At 38.7% G+C, this 21,718-nt stretch overlaps 1 protein-coding gene across 1 annotated transcript in view; it reads left to right on the forward strand.

Moving 5' to 3' along the window:
• Window positions 1-21,718, forward strand: part of DNHD1 (dynein heavy chain domain 1) — a 681,063-nt gene that overhangs the window by 105,258 nt on the left and 554,087 nt on the right. The gene's annotated exons all lie outside the window — the stretch shown is intronic.

The raw sequence follows: 21,718 nt of genomic DNA on the forward strand, positions 1-21,718 counted from the left end.
GTTTTGAGAAGCTTTCTGAAGTCTAGGTAGGTCGGGGCCTCTAGGATCATTTGGGCTAGCCAAGGGTTCAGCTTGGCCGCTTGGAAGGCGAAGGTTTTGTCGATGAATCTTTTGAGCTGGCATGATTTTATGGAGGGGAAGGTAAACAACTGGATTCTGCGGGGTTTCTTGTTGGTGGAATACATATTGAAATGTGGGGAGAGGTATTTTGGTGAGAGACCAAATACTGTCTTGTAACAGATGCAGGCGAACTTGAAGAGGACTCGGGATTCGAAGGGTAGCCAGTGTAGTTGGTGGTAGAAGGGGGTGATGTGTTCCCATTTGTTCAGGCCGAAAATGAGTCGGACAGCTGTGTTTTGGATCAGTTTTAGTCTTCTGGTGATTTTCTTTGTGGAGCTTAGGTAAATGATATTGCAATAATCCAGTATGCTGAGGATAGAGGATTGAACTAATAATCGAAATGCAGTGTCATCGAAGTATTTCTTTATGGTACGGAGTTTCCAGAGTGCTGAAAGGCCTTTCTTGACAATGAGGTCGGTGTGATTATCTAGGGATAGATGTTTGTCAAGCGTGACTCCTAGTATTTTTAATGTTTGTTCGAGTGGGAAAACCAATCCTTTCACCTGGATTGTGGTGTCTTTGATTTTGTCTTTGGGGGTGGCTAGAAAGAATTTTGTTTTGTCTGGGTTGAGCTTTAGTTTGAAGGAGAGCATCCAGAGTTCAAATACAAGGTCATGGGGCGTGGTTTCGAGGTGAATGGTGATGGCTGTGTAATTGAAGTGCTCCGTAAAGTCAGGCTAACTAATGAGATATTAGTTGGATGAGTTTATTTGAAAGTCGCGTTAAGAAAGTTATTTTTGTTTAAGAATGGCTTCTGATAAGCAAAATAAGTCCTCTTCAGCGGGAGCCAGCGCAAGCAGTGTTAAAAGATCAAAAATTGAATCGACTTCTCCTTTGTTAGTGCCGCTGCCGTCGGATGAAGTAGATAATAAAGATTTTATGAGGGAAATAAAGAACATAAGAGATATTGTCATGGAAAATTCAAAAGATATAAAAGAAGTTAAAGGAGAAGTGGCAGGTTTGACAAGAAGGTTGAATGCAGTAGATTTGAAGATGGATTGTTTGGAGAAACGGGTGGAAAGCACTGAATTGGAAACATTGCAGTATAAGAAAGATCATAAGGAGATTGAATTTATTAAAAAAAGAGATTGAAGATTTGTCAAACCGTGAGAGAAGGAATAATTTGAGGGTGCTTGGTTTACCGGAGGGGATAGAAAAAAATGATCCAATTAATTTTTTGATCAATTTTTTGCCAAAAATCCTGCCACTTCAGAATAAATTTCCGTTGGAATTAGAAAGAGCTCACAGGATTCCAACGAAAAGGTTAGGTAATTAAAAAGGTCCGCGTCACTTAATTTTTAAAGTGCTCAGATATCAGCAGGTAACAGAAATTTTGATTTTAGCTAAGGAAAATAAAGATCTAAAATGTCAAGATGCAAAGATTTTTATTGTTCCAGACTTTGCTAAAGCGACTGCTTATAAGAGGAAACAGTTGCTTGACATGCGCCCACAGTTAAGGGCATTGGGAGCCAGATTTGGACTGGTATACCCGGCAACTATGTGGGTGACATATGATCATAAACTTTGAGTTTTGAAGATGCAGGAAAGTTAAAAGAATTTTTGGGCAAGTTTGAAATGCCCATGAATACCTGAAAGGGAGGATGAGAAATATATATTTGATTTTCCTTTTTCTTTTATTTGTTTGTTGCATCTTGTATTTTCTTTTAATTAGTTTTAAAGATATTATCTTTTGAAACTGTCATGTTCCTTTTGGCACTGCTTCAGTTTGTTTCCATGGCTAGCATTCCATGCTGGCCTCGCGGCCATTTAAAGTGTAGAAAGATTCTACTTCAGTTTGCTCTGAGAGTCTTCTTCCCTAATAAGAATTATTGATTATGGAACATAAAATTTGACATATCTCCTTATGTTATATAGTCATTTGATCCTCAGTTAAGTGAATTGAAAATACTGTCACAGTGCATGGTTGTAATGAAGAAGGTCTGCCGATATGGAGGGTGGCGCTATACACAATTGCAGAGTTCTCTGAGAAGTGTGCGTGTAGAAAGAGTCGAAGGCATTTCCTTTTGTGAAGCAGGAAATGTGAAGAAGGATTTCTGTTGATTGCAAGTGGATTCTAGTCTACGGACAAATATCACTGCATGTGCTGTTTACAAGTTTTAAAGTGCAATGATGATTGAGGTGGTTGCTCTAATAAGGAACCGTTAATATGGTGTTTGTGGAGTGGATAGACGGATCCTGTCAAGAGTTGGAATATTTCTGCAAGAAGGGGAGGTATAATTCAATGTGGTATGTTGAATCATAATCAGAAGTGGAGTTTGTATGATACGACCTGCTTTCTGGTGTATACCATACGTTTATACCTGCTTTTGGAGACATATGAAAATCAATTGATCTCTGATAGAAGAAAGGAAAGTAAACTATGAGTCTATGGCAGGAGGAGTTTGAAATATGAAAACTTTATCGGAGGACTCTACAGATCTATGATATTAGTAAAACTGGATGTTGTGAAAACTAATGTGAAAGATTCTGGAGTGCTGCATTCTGAAGGATTCAATGGAACTGATATTTTTCTACCATCATTTGATTGATAAGGCTGATTAAATACAGATGTAGTTCAGTTTGTATGTTTTAAATGAAACAATGTTTTTGGTTATCTCTTTTATCTTAGAGCATTGTCCTAATTGAGTGACATTTGCAGGTATATTATACTTGTGCTCTAAGCTTATGTCATTAATAAGTGAGAAATAGTTTTTATATTTTGGTTATGTTCTGATCCTGGGATTTATTGTGTTTTGTCATTAAGGGAAAAAAAAAGTAATAAAGTGGGTGGGTGCAGGAAGCAATAAAATTTAAATTGACTTCTTTTGTAATCTTTTTTGGGTTTAGTTTTGTCAAGTATAAAGAGGGGCTGGAAAGAGATGTTTGGTAATGTGGTTATTTTCTTTTCTTTCGCTTGATTATGGGGGTTTGTTCTTCTATATAGGAGAATAATGAAAAAAAAAAAAAAAAATAAGAATTTTAGATACTTATAATTGTTCTAAATATATAATTATAAGAAGACTGTAGGGGAGTTGGGAATATAGATTTAACGATTTTCTTCTTTTTCTCTGACTTTCTTTCTGATAATGAAAGGTTTGTGCAAATCAATAGAATATTTGGGATTTAGTCTGCAGGGAGATTTTTCTTTTGCTTAGTCTGTATGTGCGTTTTGAAGTTTGTATTTATGTTAAGGGTGGGTAGGGAGGGAAGATGGGGTGTGGGGAGGGTTTGGAGTGGGGAATAATTTAGATTATGGGCTTAGGGAAAAGGAGCATGGAATGTTGTTGGATTGGATAGGTATGGATATTATATTTCATCTTTATAATGGCTTTTAAAATCTTTTCCTTAAATGTTAATGGCCTAAATCATCCGATCAAAAGGAAAAAAGCATTGTTATTTCTTAAACAGTAGAATGCAGATGTTTGTTTTCTGCAGGAGACGCACCTATCTGGTACAGAATCTATGAAATTATTTGGTAATTGGGTGAAACATTGTTTCTATGCACCTGCGACAAGGAAGAAAGCTGGAGTAGCAATTTTAGTTAATAAAAAATGTTCTGCAGTATTTAGTATGGTTGATGCAGATCCTCTAGGCAGATGGTTCCATGTTGACATGAGAATGGGCAATACTACTATGGCGCTTTTTAATATATATGCCCCTAATTCGAATCAAATTGAGTTCTTTAAGTCTCTACAACAATTAGTTTTACCGCTGGCTATTACTAATCTAGTGGTGGCGGGGGATTTCAATGCTGTTATGGATCCGTTAATGGATAAAAATCCTAGTAGAATTGTGAAATCTCTAGGGTTAGATAATTTTGTACAATCTTGTAATTTGAAAGATATATGGCGTATTCTTCATTTTAATGATCGAGAATTTTCATTTTGTTCACATGTTCATAAATCTTTTTCTAGAATTGATTATGTTTTTGTTACTGATAAATTGGTGCAGCAGGTTACACAAGCTTCTATTGATCCAATAATATTGTCAGATCATGGTGGAGTGTGGATTGCTTTAAATTTAGTGGATCAGGATGCTTCTAAACCTATATGGAGATTTGATAATACATTGCTTGTGGATTCGAAATTTTGTGAAGACTTTCAGGTCAAAATTAATGAATATTTTTTACTTAATAATTTGGAGGAAATTTCTGTTGAAATTTTGTGGGATGCTTTTAAAGCAACCATGAAAGGACAAATTATTTCATTTTCAGTGTATAACAGAAAACAGTTAAGAAAGCAATTTGTTAATTTAGAAAAAGAAATTAGAGAATTAGAATCAAAATTGATTGGTAATGGGAGCAGTCTACGCTTCAAACTTTAATGAAAATAAAAGGTAAATATAATGAAATTTCCTCTAGATTGATAAGGAAAGATATTTTTTTTCAACAAGCTTTGTACTATAGTAGTTCAAATAAGGCGGGAAGATTATTGGCTAATTATTTGAAGGTTAAGAAAAGAAAGGAAAAAATATGTGCAATTAAAGATGATAAAGGTAATTCTCATTCTCAGATTGGGAATATATTAAAACGATTTTTGAGTTATTATAAAACCCTTTATTCTTCTGAGTCTTATTTGGGAAAAGAACAGGATGGTTTGGACTTCTTAAGTTCAATTGAGGGACCTAAAATTCCTGATCATATAAAAAGAAGTTTAGATGAACCTATATCTCTAAAAGAGTTACAAACAGCTTTGAAGTCCCTTAGAGTCGGGACTGCTCAGGTGGTGATGGATTTACGGTAGAGTTTTATAAAAAGTTTCAAATTACCCTTTTATCTTATCTATTAAATTTATATTGGTGTCAACTAAATAAAGGTTGTATTTCAGGCACTATGGCAGAGTCTTTAACTATTGTTTTGCCAAAGCCAAATAAAGACCCTACATTGGTTTCAAATTACAGGCCTATTTATTTAATAAATGTAGATTGTAAATTGTTGGTTAAAATTTTAGCTTTACGTTTGGCTAAGACTCTTCCTCATATAGTTGGTATGCATCAAACAGGTTTTGTTGCTCAGAGACACTCTTCAAATAATACTAGATTGGCATTTCATATGTTATGTCTAACAAAAACAATTGATGATCCGGCTTTTTCTATATCCTTGGATGCTGAGAAAGCTTTTGATCGTGTGGAGTGGACTTTCATGTATCAAGTTATGGAGGTGTTTGGTATTGGATCCAGATTTATACAAATGATTCAAGCGCTGTATAGCTCCCCTGTTGCTCGTTTATATATTAATAATAATTTTTCAGATTGTTTTCCTTCCCATTTCTGCACCCCCCTTGCAACAGTTATTGGATCATTTTGTAATTGTCACTGGTTTATACCATACACTTGATAACTAATTCTCTGTACCTTCATTGCATATGCACAGTTCTCATCTCCTGTAAACTACTCTGAACTGTTTTCTGATATTCTGTAACTTCACTGTATATGTACAGTCTCTTCCCCTGTAAACCACTCTGAACTGTTTTGTGGTATTGCGGTATACAAAAATAAAGTTATTATTATTATTAAATTGCAAAGGGGAGTTAGACAGGGTTGTCCTTTGTCTCCTTTGCTTTTTGATATAGTACTTGAACCCTTGTTATTGGCTATTCAACAAGTAAGAGACATTCAGGGTATTCCATGTTCTGGAGTTGAATATAAAGTATCTGCTTATGCAGATGATATACTGCTTCATTTGAGAAATCCAGAAACAACCATTCCATGTTTACTTGAATTGATTGATACATTTTGAAAATTCTCGGGATATAAGATAAATTGGACTAAGTCAGAAGTTCTTCCTTTGAATGTGCATTGTGTAAAAGGATTATTTGATACATTTCCTTTTATTTGGAAAGAGGAAGGAATAAAATATTTAGGAATTTGGTTAAAAAATACACTTGAAGAAACAGTGAAAGTAAATGAAAAGTTTTTATTACAAAAAGTAACAGAGTTATGTGAGCAATGGAATCCTTTGCATTTATCTTGGTGGGGAAGAGTTCAAACTATCAAGATGATGATTTTGCCTGTGGTTTGTTACCAAATGGGTATGATACCAGTTTTCTTTCAGGGATCTTTTTATAAAAAGTTAGATAGTATTCTTGTTAAATTTATTTGGCTGGGTAAAATTGCAAGAATTGCTTTAGTGTCTTTACAAAGGTCAATTAAGGAGGGTGGGGTAAATTTTCCAAACTTTTACAGGTATCATCAGTCCTATATTATGCGCCAGGGTATGTATTGGGTCCTCCCAGAACTCTTGGAACAGATTCCAGATTGGTTGGGGTTGGAAAGACAGTTGATGTTTCCAATCAGGCTTGGTCTTATTATTGGTATCAAGATGCCTAGAATACATAAAGATAATAAAATTTTAATGGACACTTGGAAAACTATGAGATTTGTTAATAAATTAACACCTATTCCTATTGAAAAATCTACTTATCAATCCATATGGTTGACCTCTAAGATCCAAATAGGCGGTTATAAGATTGTCTGGAAGGATTGGATTAAAGCAGAGATACATACATTAGATGATGTTATTTCTAACGGTAAACTGCTTGATTTTTCACAATTGCAACATAAATATGGTCTTGATAATAAACAAAGTTATAAATGCATGCAATTGAAATAGGCTATTCAGGTAGGGTTCCCTGAATGGAAATCTCTTAATAATCAATTTAGTTTAGAATTCCTATGCTTTCAGGCAGATTTTTTGGGACACTAGGCCGCGCAGTGGTATAAATTATTATCTAGTTATTCGAATAAGAAACCAAAAAATGGTCTTGGAGCATTGAGATTAAGCATCAGATTAATGCATCTCAATGGCCACGTATTTGGTCTTGGAGGATAAAATGTACAATGTCTGCATCTATGAGGCAAACGTGGTTTTTCCTGTTGCATAGAGCATTCTGGACCCCTGTTCGTTTACAAAAATTGGATTGCTCTAAGTCTAATAGATGTTGGCATTGTCATATTGAGGTTGGAACTTTGGATCATTTATTATTTCATTGTCCATTTATTAAGGCCTTTTGGTATTCAATTTGGGACCAAGTTAATCTTATGATGGAAAATCATGTGGCACTGTCTTATGACACGGTGTTGTTTGGAATGTCTGTGAGGGATAAATGTCAAATATCCTCTACAAATAATAAGCTTTTGATGATCCTTATGGGTGTGGCTATTCAACAGATAACATACAATTGGAAGGATTATACTAGATTAAATTATAGCTTTTGGTGGAACTCAAGTGTGCCATTTATATAAAATGGAAAGATTTTAATAGGTTTAAGGAAGTGTGGGGGCCATTAATAAGTTATTATAATGAATAATGATTATTTGTTACTTTTCCTTATGGGTTATTATTAGAGAAGGGGGGGGTAGGTCTTGATACTTTAAATATTAAGTGTAGAAAATGTTATTGTATATTATAATATATGATATATAAGGATGGATAGGTGGGAGGGTGGTAAAACTCATTTCAATAATTATTGTAGTAGTTCAAGTGATGTGATATCTTATTGTGAAGATTTGTTTTATACACTTGATGTTGAATATAAAATGAATAAAGTTAAAAAAAAAAAAATACAAGGTCAAGACCTGCTTCGACTTCCTCACCATTCCATGGTTCCAGAATCAGCTATTAAAAAATCAAAAGCATCAAAATTTCCTGCTAATACTCCCCCAGGAAAAGATAGTTGTCTCCTGGATTCTGCTGGCCACAAAGTTTCTCAGGGCTCTATGCTTTCATCTAGGATTATGGCTCAAGAGCTTTAAATCCTACATTTTCAACATCCATTCCTTCAACAACTTGACACTGCTTCTCCTGAGGCCATTTCAAGTCTTCATATAGCACTTCAGTAGTCTACTTACCACTTAATTAAAACCAACTATGATGCCTACAATTTGACTACTAGAGCTATGGCAGTGACTATAGCTGCCTGACGCACAGCATGGTGAAGAGCATTGGATCTCAGAGATGACCTCCATGACAGGTTGGCAGATGCTCCCTGCTTGGGAGACAGGTTGTTTGGGAAAAAAATGTACAAGCCACAGTCTCGCAACTTAAAGAGGATTCCTCAATATCTCCACTGTGATGAAGGTGTCAAGGCAGCAAACTTTGTCACTTGCTCCCTCCCTCCAGAGCTCTGTCTCGGTACTACCGGGGAAGGGAAGCTCAGTGCTGCTGACGTCAGCAGGAAAGAAAAAAACGGCATTTGTGGCAGTTCAGAAAAAGAAGTCTATCCAGAGAGGTGATACTCCCTCTCTAGCAGTGGCAATTTTAGGGGCACGTCCCACACAGACAGCACTATTGACAGTGGGTGTTTCTGGGAAGGCTCCCGGGGGCTCCGTTTCGGCCTTATAGTTCTCTCCCAGCTCCATGCTGAAATATCAGACTGCAACTTTGGAACCACCACCATACTCGGTGTCTCATCATCACATTCCTCAGCTTGTAGTAGAGGTATCTCTTCTTCAAAACAGTGCTATAGAAAAGGTACCATTCCTTCAAATGAATCAGAGCTTTTATTCAAAAAGCTTTCCTAATTCCCAAGAAGACGCAAGGTCTCCATTCGATCCTCGGTCTCAGACCTCTTAATACCTTCCTCAAGAGGGAAAAGTTCAGAACAATCTCTCTTTCAGCATTCCTTCCTTTATGGAAACAACATGATTGGTTAGCCGCCTTAGATCTCAAGGATGCATATTCTCATATTCCCATTCATCCTTCCCACTGCCACTTTCTACGCTTCAAGTCCTGCCCTTTGGCCTATCGTCGGCACCACAGGTGTTCACAAAGTGCCTAGTTGTAGTAGCGGCGCTTTGATGAAAACAGCACCATATAATGTTCCCTTACCTAGACAATTGGCTATAGGTAGCCCATACCAAGACAATCTGCTTCTCATCATTCAAACCACAGTGCACACCTGGCAAACACTGGGTTTCAGTATCAACTTCGAAAAGTCCAAACTAACTTCAGTTTGTTCCCTCACATTCATTGGAGCATTTTTTAAACACAAGAATAATAATTTATTTTTTATATACCGCCAAACCATCAGTTCGTGGCGGTTTACAAATGGTATTACACTAGGGAATAGGAATACAAAGTCATAAAACAATTTTTTTTTTTTTTTTAATCTTTATTCCTTTTTATTTCTTTCAACAAGTGTACAGTATTATTACAATTAATTTACATAACATACTTGGCATTCTTAAACAATATTATTATACATGTTTTTATTCCCCCCCCACCTCCCACCCTTTTCCATATCAATAAAATATTCCTTCCAAATTTATATATAATTATACATCCTTTTTTGATAATACAATTAATCTGACATGAAATCTGTCCCTCACCCCATCCTTCTTCCTCAAACACTTTAAACATTTTATTATACCCAGTAATGCACAACAATAAATATCCCATCCTATTACATATATCTCCTTATTTTTCATAACAACATCTTTCCAATATTTTTCCCTCCCTATCCCTCCCATCCCATCCCATTTCTATATATTATCCCCTAAGGAAAAAGAATAAACTTTACTCGTTATAATATTCAATTAATGGCCTCCACACCTCTTGAAATCTTTTAAAATACCCCCTCTGTATCGCAAAAAATCTTTCCATCTTATACATATGACAAACTGAGTTCCACCAAAAATTACAATTCAATCTAGAACAGTCTTTCCAATTAGTTGTTATCTGTTGAATTCCCACTCCCGTAAGAATCAACAATAATTTATTGTTTGCTGCAGATATTTGGCATTTGGCCCTCATACACATTCCAAAAATCACTGTGTCATAGGATAAAGCCACATGACTCTCCATCAACATATTAACTTGATCCCATATTGATATCCAAAATGCCTGAATACATGGACAATAAAATAAAAGATGGTCTAGAGTTCCAACTTCAATTTTACAATGCCAGCATCTATTAGACTTAGAGCAATCTAATTTTTGTAATCTAGTAGGGGTCCAGAATGCTCTATGCAACAAAAAGAACCATGTTTGCCTAATAGATGCTGACATCGTACCTTTAATTCTCCAAGACCAAATACGTGGCCATTGAGATGCATTAATCTGATGCTTAATCTCAATGCTCCAAATATCTCTTAATCCATTTTTAGGCTTCTTATTCAAATAATTAAATATAATTTTATACCACTTTGCGGCCTGGTGACCCAGAAAATCTGCCTGGAAACATAAGAATTCTAAGCTGTAATGATCATTTAAAGATTTCCATTCAGGGAACCCCAACTGAATAGCCTGCTTCAATTGCAACCACTTATAACTTTGTTTTTTATTCAGACCATATTTATGTTGCAATTGTGAAAATTCAAGCATCTTACCATTATCAATTACTTCCGTTAATGATCTTATACCTGCTTGAAGCCAATCTTTCCAGACAACCTTAAACCCGCCTATTTGTATCTTGGAGTTTACCCAAATAGTCTGTTGTTTCGATTTTAAAATAGAATCAGTAGTTAATTTGTCTACAAACCTTAATGTTTTCCAAGTATCCATTAATACTCTATTGTCCTTACGTATTCTAGGCACCTTTATACCAAGCAAAAGATCAAGCCTAAGTGGAAAGATAAGTGATCTCTCCACCCTTAACCACTCTGGTAATTGTTCCAAAAGCTCTGGGAGGACCCAATACATACCTTGGCACATGATATAGGCCTGATGATACCTATAAAAATTGGGAAAATTTACCCCACCCTCCTTAATTGGTCTTTGCAAAGACACTAAAGCCACTCTTGCAATTTTACCCAGCCAAATAAATTTAACCAGAATACTATTTAATTTTTTATAGAAAGACCCCTGAAAAAACACTGGTATCATTCCCAATTGATAGCAAACCACAGGCAAAATCATCATTTTAACAGTTTGTACTCTTCCCCACCAGGACAAATGTAAAGGATTCCATTGCTCACACAATTCTGTAACTTTTTGTAATAAAAATTTTTCATTTATTCTTATTGTCTCCAAGTGTTTTATTCAGCCAAATACCTAAGTATTTTATTCCATCCTCTTTCCATATAAAAGGGAAAGTATCAAGTATACCTTTTGTACAATGCACATTTAAAGGTAAAATCTCTGATTTAGTCCAATTTATTTTGTATCCTGAGAATTTTCCAAATGTATCTATGACCTTCAGTAGACATGGGATTGTTGTTTCCGGATTCCTCAAATGAAGCAAGATGTCATCTGCATAAGCAGATACTTTATATTCCACTCCAGCACATGGAATACCCTGTATGTCCTTTGCCTGTCGAATAGCTAGTAATAAGGGTTCAAGAACTATATCAAAGAGCAAAGGAGATAATGGACAACCTTGTCTAACTCCCCTCTGCAACTTAAAAGCATCCGAAAAATTATTATTTATATATAAGCGAGCAGTTGGGGAGCTGTACAATGCTTGTATCATTTGTATAAATCCGGATCCAATACCAAACCATTCCATAGCTTGATACATGAAACTCCATTCTACACGATCAAAAGCCTTCTCAGCATCTAGTGAAACCGAAAAAGCCAGATCATTAATTTGTTTTGTTAAATAATACATCTGAAATGCCAGTCTAGTATTATTAGAAGAGTGTCTTTGAGCAACAAATCCAGTTTGATTCATTCCTATTATATGCGGAAGAGCTTTAGCCAATCTTAATGCTAAAATCTTAACTAATAATTTACCATCTACATTTATTAAAGATATAGGCCTGTAGTTTGAAACCAATGTTGGATCTTTATTTGGCTTTGGCAAAACAATAGTTAAAGATTCTGCCATAGTGCCTGATATACAACCTTTATTCAATTGATCCTGATATAATTTTAATAAATACGGTAATAGGGAAATTTGAAATTCTTTATAAAACTCTACTGTAAATCCATCTCCACCTGGAGCAGTCCCAACTCTAAGGGATTTCAATGCCATTTGTAACTCTTTTAATGATATAGGTTTATCTAAACTTCTTTTTATATGATCAGGAACCTTAGGACCTTCAACTAAACTCAAAAAATCCATCCCATCTTTCTCTTTATTTAAATAAGACTCCGAAGAATACAATGACTTATAATATTTTAAAAATTGTTTTAATATATTTCCAATTTGAGAATGAGAATTTCCTAACTCATCTTTAATTATGCTTATTTTCTCCTTCCTTTTCTTTGCTTTTAAATAATTTGCCAATAATCTTCCATAAAACAATTTTTAAAATAGAAGAAAACACAATTCAGAATAAAAGCACTAGGGAAAAGATACAACCTTGTAAAACTTGTAAAAGATAGTGATTAAAAGTACAATTAATTATAATATAGTAAATAGAAATTACACAATACAGTTGATTGTACGGATAATCATAAATTGATTCGAAGCTTAATACCTTAATAAATTTAAAAAATAAAATTAATTTTGTATTTCATATTTTTTGAATGGATAAGTTTTAAGATCTTTCCGGAATTGATAATAGGTGAGGGATGGAGAGATAAGAGCGTTCAAACATGAATTCATTACTCCTGCTTGGAATGTCAAGGTCCTATCCAAGAATTTTTGATACTGGCATGCTTTAACTGAGGGAAAAGAGAATCAACCTGAGCTTCGGGTATTTTTCTTAATAGTATAAAATCTAAAATGGGAAGAGAGATAAGTTGGTGCTAAACCAAATAAAATACAACCAAATTTGAATAACACTCTGGCTTCTAACGGCAACCAGTGAAGCTTGTGATAATATAAACTGATATGATCATGTTTTTTTTAATTAAAAATCAAATGAATTGCTGTATTTTGTATTCTCAATCGACTGATTTTTTTTTTGTAGAAACCTAAGTAAATGATATTACAGTAATCTAATATTGAAAGAATTGACAATTGAACCCAAATTTTAAAGGATATAAAATCAAAATATTTCCTAATGGTACGTATTCGTAACTTCCAAAGGGGGTAGTAAAGCATCTCTTGACCAGTAAATCTGTGTGAGCTTTAAAAGATAAAGAACAGTCTAATGTATCACCTAATACTTTTAAGGTAGAACCTATAGGATCATTTTGACCATTTAAGAAGAGCGTTGTTTCAGTAAGTTTGTCATTTGGGCTAGCAAGGAAAAACTTCGTTTTGCCTGGGTGGAGTTTCAGTTTAAATGTAGAAGTCCAGTTTTCCACTTGTGAATGAATGGAAGCAATTTGATTCAACACTTCTGTTGTAAAAACAATTAAAGGAATGAGTATTGTTATATCATCTGTGTAAATGTAAAATTTTACTTGAAAATTGTTTAATAAATAACCCAATGATGCTAAATAAACATTGAATAGAGTTGGTGAGAGTGGTGAACCCTGAGGGACACCACTTCCATTTGCCCACTTAGTGGAATATTTTCCAGCACTAACTACCTGGTATGGCCTATTTTTCAGGAAGCCTTGGAACCAATTCCATACCTTTCCTGAGATCCCGATGGAATCCAAACAAGTTAGTAATATTTCATGGTCAACTAAATCAAAAGCACTACTCAAGTCCAATTGTAGGATTAATGCACTGGAAGAATGTGATCTATTAATGAGGCTAGTACCGTTTCTGTGCTAAATCCTGATCGGAAGCCTGATTGAAAGCTTTGAAGAATTTCAAATTTATCTAAATAATCTACTAGTTGCGCATTTACTAAACCTTCTATCAGCTTGGTAAATAGTGAAATAGAAGCAACCGGTCTAAAATTGGAAGTATTAGTAATGGGTTCTTTCAAATCCTTTATAATAGGAGTAATCAAACCTGGCCTATGTCCCTTGGAAAAGATCCTGCTTCTAGTAAAGATACAATCCATTTGAAAAGTTTAGTTTTTAAAGTGAGCGAAGCATTTCTCATTAGATTTGAAGGTGGCAATGATTTGGCATATTTAATGAATAATTTACAACATATTGACCAATCAGGAAGTTTAAATTGGTTCCAGGACATATCGGTCCTGATTCCATCATATAGTTGAATTGTAAGGAAATTCAAAGTTTACATTCTTGGTCAGATTTAAATGTGTTCTCAATTTGTTAATTTTAGTTTTGAAATACTGTGCTAGAACATCTGAAGAAGGTAAATTCTCTGACCTAGATCTAGTTTTAGATTCAACCTTGCAAAGGCCTAGTTTCCTTAGGAAATACATCAGGCCATGATAATGCTAGCAAATCAAGTTTCCTACCAGCTCGAACTATACTACACCTTTTAGGCCACATGGCAGCATCACTTTCACTGGTGCCACATGCCAGACTCCACATGCATCCACTACAGTGGCATCTGAAGCTACACTAGAATCAACACCTTCATCCACTTTCAAAGCTGATTCCTCTTCCTCAAAGATTCTCTTCTGTGGTGGATTCATTTCACCTTCATGCAAAAAGGATGTCCGTTCGAACTTCCACCTCCACTAATTACCATAACAACCAATGCTTCCAACCAGGGCTGGGAGGCATACCTCAACAGCCTCAAAATTCAGGGTCAGTGGTCAACAAACGAAAATACCCTGCATATCAATCACTTAGAACTCCAAGCAATTTCTTATGCTTTTCAGGCCTTCTGTCCGTGGATTTCCAAAAGAAACATTCTCATTCAGATAGAAAATCAAGTGGCTAGGTTTTATGTCAACAAGCAGGAAGGCTTCGGATCCCTTCAACTCTGCAGGGAAGTTTACAGTCTATGGAACTATGCTCTTTCTCTTCAAGTGGACCTTCATGCAGTCTATGTTCCAGGGGAACACAATGTCCTGGCAGACTCCCTCAGCAGGAAACTCGATCCTCAAGAGTGGACCCTAAATCCTACTGTTCTTTATGACATTTTCAACAATGGGGACTCCCCAGGTGGATCTCTTCGCTTCTCAGATCAATGCTCAGTGCAGCCTGTGTTTGCGTCCTGCGTCCAGCTCCATGAGCAATAGCAAGAGATGTATTTTCCATTCCATGGGGGCACAATCTTCTCTATGTTTTCCCACCATTTCCTCTCATTTCCAAGGTGCAACACTCAATGCACCCCGGTAACCCAGACAGATATAGTATCTACTGCTCCTGGATCTTCTGGATGCTCCTCCAATTCCCTTAGGGGACCATCCTTCTCTTCTCTCTCAGCAGAATGGCCAACTCCTGCATCCCAATCTCCACAGTCTCAGTCTTACAGCTTGGAAAATGAGAGTTTACTCTTAACCAATCTTCCTCTCTCACAATCAGTAAAGTCAGTTCTGCTTGCAGCAAGTTGACATTCCACTAGAAAATTTTATCAGGATAAATGGAAGCATTTTTCCCTAAGGGTACATGCTCGAAGTCAAGATCCATTCTCAGTATTGGTCGCCATACATGAAGAAGGACATGGTACTACTCGATAGGGTCCCAAGAAGGGCAACTAAAATGGTTAAGGGGCTGGAGGAGATGCTGTACAGCGAGAGATTAGAGAAACTGGGCCTCTTCTCCCTTGAAAAGAGGAAACTGCGAGGGGACATGATCAAAACATTCAAAATACTGAAGGGAATAGACTTAGTAGAGAAAGACAGACTGTTCACCCTCTCCAAGGTAGGGAGAACGAGAGGACACTCTCTAAAGTTGAAAGGGGATAGATTCCATACAAACGTAAGGAAATTCTTCTTCACCCAGAGAGTGGTAGAAAACTGGAACGCTCTTCCGGAGTCTGTTATAGGGGAAAACACCCTCCAGAGTTTCAAGACAAAGTTGGACAAGTTCATGCTAAACTGGTGAGACTGGACTCATTTGGAGCACAGATCTTGACCTTGGGGCCGCCACGTGAGCGGACTGCTGGGCACGATGGACCATTGGTCTGACCCAGCAGCGGCAATTCTTATGTTCATTGCCCACTGGATTATATCTTCACATATCTTCTACATTTGTCAGTCTCCGGCATAAAAACAAACTCTGTAAGACTTCATTTGTCAGCCATCTCAGCATACCACTCACTGGTGTATGGTGAACCAGTTTCACAAAACCCTCTTGTTTCTCGCTATAAGGTATCTGTCCAATCGGAATCTTAGGCCATTCCCAGAGCATCCCACAATGCACTGGGAGACAGGCCTAAGATTTCAATTGGCCCAGGCGCCTAAGGCCCCTAAGCCAATCAGGCCCTTAGGCTGCCTAGAATCGGGACACTGTTTATAGAATTTGCTCTTTAGTGCTTTCCATACTCCTAGTAACGATAAATCTCTGGCCACTCACCCTCTGGTTTCTAGGTTTTTGAAAGGACTTTTTAATTCCAAACCTCCACTGAAACTGCCTCCAGTTGTCTGGGATCTTAATGTAGTCCTTGCCAAGTTAATGAAACCTCCTTTTGAACCGCTAGCTTCTGCTCATCTAAAATTTCTCACTTGGAAAGTTGTATTTTTGATCGCTATTACTTCTGCTCATTGAGTCAATGAACTTCAAGCATTGGTTTCTGATCCACCTTATATAGTATTTCACCATGACAAGGTGATTCTGTGCACTCATCCTATATTCTTTCCAAAAGTTGTCACAGAATTTCATCTCAATCAATCCATTGTACTTCCTGTCTTCTTTCCAAAGCCTCTTTCTCATCCTGGAGAAGCAGCTCTTTATACATTGGACTGTAAGCGTGCTCTAGCATACTATCTTCAAAGAACTAAGTCACACAAGACTTAACCTCAACTGTTCATCTCTTCTGATCCCAACAGACTTGGTCGTCCTGTTACCAAGACAACTATTTCTACATGGTTGGCGGTCTGTATCTCCTTCTGCTATGCTCAGGTTGGGTTGCACCACAAGGGATGTGTTATAGCACACAAAGTTTGAGTGATGGCAGCCTCTGTGGCTTTCTTATGATCCACTTCCATTGATGAAATTTGTAAGGCAGCAACTTGGTCCTCAATTCATACAGTCACATCTCACTACTTTCTAGAATCCTTTCCAGATGAGATGGTCATTTTAACCAAGCAGTTTTACAGAATTTATTTTCTACCTAATGGCCAACTCTCCCTCCATCCCATTATATTCAGCTAGGGAGTCCCACATGTGAGAATATACTGCTTCTTGACTTAGGATAAAGCACAGTTACTTACCGTAACAGGTGTTATCCGGAGACAGCAGGCAGCTATTCTCACATCCCTCCCACCTCCTCTAGTTGGCTTCTTAGCTTGTTTACGGATCTGAGGTACCACGACCCCTCGTCATGCGGGAAGGAACTCGCACATGTGCGGTAGTGTGCAATCTGAAAGCTTTGGATTTCTTAAAATGTCGGTGCACTATTCAATGTCCATACCAGGCTCTGTGGATGATGTCACCCCCACAAGTGAGACTATCTACTTGCTGTCTTCGGATAACACCTGTTATGGTAAGTAACTGTGCTTTTGTGGCACACTAACAAAGGAAATATTTTTTGTCAAACTAACAAAAAATTAAATTTCAGTTATTTAAAGTTCTTTAAGCTATGTAACAATGATGAAAGCTATGTAATAATGATGAAAGTAAAGTAGATAGAAAAGAATTGCTAATCAATGCAATGGATATGCTTGTTTTTGAGTGAAAATTAACTCAAAACATGACTCGATAATCAACAAGCAAACACGCATTTCATCATCCACCATCTGCAGTCGTTCTCTTTTTTTTTTTTAAATTTCAGTCAGAGCTGAAAATCCAAGAACATAAGAAGTTGCCACCACTGGGTCAGACCAGAGGTCCATCACGCCCAGCGGTCCGTTCCCGCGGCAGCCCATCAGGTCTGTGACCTGTGAAGTGGTTACTGACCATTTCTGTAACCTACCTCTACATCTATCTGTAACCCTCAATCCCCTCATCCTTTAGGAACCTATCTAAACCTTCCTTGAAACCCTGTAGTGTGCTCTGGCCTATCACAACCTCCGGAAGCGCGTTCCATGTGTCCACCACCCTCTGGGTAAAAAAAAAAGAACTTCCTCGCATTTGTTCTAAACCTGTCCCCTCTCAATTTCTCCGAGTGACCCCTTGTACTTGTGGTTCCCCAAAGTCTGAAGAATCTGTCCCTGTCCACCTTCTCTACGCCCCTCAGGATTTTGAAGGTTTCTATCATGTCTCCTCTAAGTCTCCGCTTTTCCAGGGAGAACAGCCCCAGCATTTTCAACCTGTCAGCGTATGAAAAGTTTTCCATACCATTTACCAGTTTAGTTGCTCTCCTCTGGACCCCCTCAAGTACTGCCATGTCCTTGAGGTACAGCGACCAGTACTGGACACAGTACTCCAGATGTGGGCGCACCATTGCATGATATAGCGGCATGATGACTTCCTTCGTCCTGGTCGTGATACCCTTTTTAATGATACCCAACATTCTGTTCACTTTCTTTGAGGCTGTCACACATTGTGCTGATGCTTTCAATGTTGTATCCACCATCACCCCAGGTCTCTTTCAAGGTTGCTCACCCCTAGCAGTGATCCTCCCATTTTGTAGCTGAACATTGGGTTCTTTTTCCCTACATGCATGATTGCATTTCTCTATGTTAAAACTCATCTGCCACTTTTTTGCCCACTCTTCCAGTCTTGTTAAGTCTCTTTGCAGGTCTTCGCAGTCTTCCGTGTTTCTAACCCTGCTGCAGAGTTTGGTATCATCAGCAAATTTAATGACCTCACAATTCGTCCCCGTCTCCAGGTCATTAATAAATATATTGAACAGGAGCGGTCATAAGAACATAAGAATTACCACTGCTGAGTCAGACCAGTGGTCCATCATGCCCAGCAGTCCGCTCATGCGGCGGCCCTCTGGTCTAAGACCAGCACTCTTAATTGAGACTAGCCCTACCAGCGCACGTTCTTATTCAACAGAAATTTGTCTAACTTTGTCTTGAATCCTTGGAGGATGTTTTCCCCTATAACAGCCTCTGGAAGAGTGTTCCAGGTTTCTTCCACTCTCTGGGTGAAGAAGAACTTCCTTACGTTTGTACGGAATCTATCCCCTTTCAACTTTAGAGAGTGCCCTCTTGTTCCCAGCACCGATCCCTGTGGAACTCCGCTCGTGACCCATTGCCAGTCTGAGTAATGGCCCTTTACTCCAGCCCTCTGTTTCCTGCCTGCCAGCCAGTGTTTGATCCATCGGTGGACATCCCCCTGCACTCCTTGGCTCTACAGCTTCCTAAGCAGTCTTTCGTGAGGTATCTTGTCGAATGCCTTTTGGAAATCAAGGTAAATGATGTCTATGGATTCCCCTTTATCCACCTGGCTGTTTATTCCCTCAAAGAAATACAGTAAGTTCGTGAGGCATGACCTTCCCTTGCAGAAGCCGTGCTGGCTCGCCTTCAGTTGTCCATTGTTTTCTTTTTCTTTTTTTTTTTGTTAATTATCTTTATTAACAATTGCAAAGGGAACATACAACCAGGATCAGAGTAAACAGAAAACAGATCAGCCAGAAATACAGCACGTAAAAATTTGAACAGAAAAAAGGTCACCGTACAGGAACCCAAGGGAGTATGCCCAGCACAATTGACATTTTGAAAGACCAAATCCCCCAAACAAACCCCCCCATACCTCAAGCGTATGGCGTCAAATCCAAACAAACAAGCAACAAACACTCCACAAGCATATCTCCAGACAACCTACCATCCAAATACACACACCCACACCCACACATCAATGCAGCCACCCCGATGAAAGCAAAAACAAAAAGAGCAAAAGAAAGAGAAAGAGAGAGAGAGAGAGCCACAGCACCACCTAGAAGGAATATCAGGGTGAGGACTCCGGAGCCAATGGCTCCAAGCTGGAACAAACAGTTAACACCCGTTTCCACAAGGCTTGATAGCAACGAAGGACCAAAGTCCCAGACCCAGGGAGGCGTTGAAGCTCATGCCACCCCACCTCAGCAAAACGCGCAAGCCACTGCGGAAAAGAGGCCACTGAGTCAGCCACCCAATGCTGCAACAAAAGCTTTTTTACCACCAAGACAGCCATGTAAAGAACCCGGCGCTGGGGAAGCGAAAGCCCACCCTCAATGAGATCACGTTGGTCACCCAGGAGCAAAAAACCATAAGACCAGGGCACCTCCCTCTGAAGAAGGCGCTCCAAAAAGGGAAGAACGTGCAGCCACAACTCGGAAGAGGGACATTCCAAAAAATGATGCGTAAGGGTACCTAAGAAACGATTACATTTAGTACAAACTGCTCCCTCCCAGATGCCCATATGAGCCCCCCGAGCCCGAGAAATATACGCCCGATGTAGAAGTTTAAATTGCATTTCCTTAAAGTCCGTGGAGCCCCCCAAGGCGTGCACAGTGGCAAAAAGATCAAGGAATGCCTTACGATCCAGGAGAGTGCCAAGCTCTGATTGCCACTGGGAAGCCAAGCGATCAATAGATCCCATGGTCGATGCATTCTTCAGAATCCGATACCAGGTGGCTAATTTGTTAAAAGCAGGGGTTACCTGAAAAAACTGAACATCCAAGGGACCACAGAGCCAAGCATCCCCCCACTTACGACCAAGGGACAAATAATAATGCCGGACCTGGAGATAAGCCCAGAAATGAGTCCGGGGCAATTGCCAGTAATCTTGCAGTTGGGCAAAAGTAGGAAAATGACCTCCCCCCCACTGTGAGGAAATTTTGAAGAGTTCTACCCCCTCTCTGCTCCCACTGCCGAAACCAGGAATGGCCCACTCCCGGGGTAAAGTCAGGATTGCCATACAACTGTAACAAAAGGGAAGCTGACGGAGTTTTCCCCTGCCGACGACGCCACCACCGCCATGCCCGTTGCAGGGGTAGAAGATACGCAAACTTAGCCCCTCCTCCCGGTAGGACAGACAGCAGGGTATGAAGAAGAGACAAGACCGAATGAGGGGCACACCAGGACTCAACCCAACTCCGGGAAGAAAATTTGTAACAACCCGACCATCCTTCATGAATAAAGCGAAACAGAGCTGCGACATTATAATAGCGCAGATCAGGGAGGTTCAAACCTCCCCTGTATTTATCCAAAGCCAAGGTAGCATAACTAATCCTGGCCCGCTTATGACGCCAAATGAAAGAGGAGATAGTCGACCGAAATAGACGCACCTCTTTCTCAGTAACCCAAAGCAGTACAGCCTGCAACGGATACAAAATCTTGGGGAGGAGTATCATCTTAGCCAAAGCCACACGACCCCAAACACCCAACGGAAGATCTCTCCATTTATCGCACAAACGCTGAATCGCCTCCAAATGGCGTGTCACATTAAAGCGGTACAATAGCTTAAGGTCCGGGATTAAATATACACCAAGGTAACGCATCGGCCCCTTCACCGGTGGAATCTCGAGGCTCCCATGCCAAGGCTCTACCTTAGTGGACCGTAAGGGAAGGAGTTCAGATTTATCACAGTTAACACGCAGACCCGAAAGATCTCCAAAGGAGCGGACCAAAGCAAGTACCCACCCCAGATCTCGTCTAGGTTGGTCCAAATAAAGGAGAATATCATCGGCAAAAAGATTAATGCGACTCTCCTTGCTCCCAATTTGTATGCCCTGAATAGTTGAATCAGTGCGAATCCGAGCAGCCAGTGGTTCGATAGCTAACACAAAAAGTAACGGGGACAACGGGCAGCCCTGTCGCGTTCCCCTTCCCAAAGCAAACGGAACAGTAAACTGACCATTGACTAAAAGTCTGGCCTTCGGCTGTAAATATAGGCTGCGGATCCATTGATGAATAG

The sequence above is a fragment of the Geotrypetes seraphini genome, chromosome 6 (assembly GCF_902459505.1).
Source record: "Geotrypetes seraphini chromosome 6, aGeoSer1.1, whole genome shotgun sequence".
Lineage (NCBI taxonomy): Eukaryota > Metazoa > Chordata > Amphibia > Gymnophiona > Dermophiidae > Geotrypetes > Geotrypetes seraphini.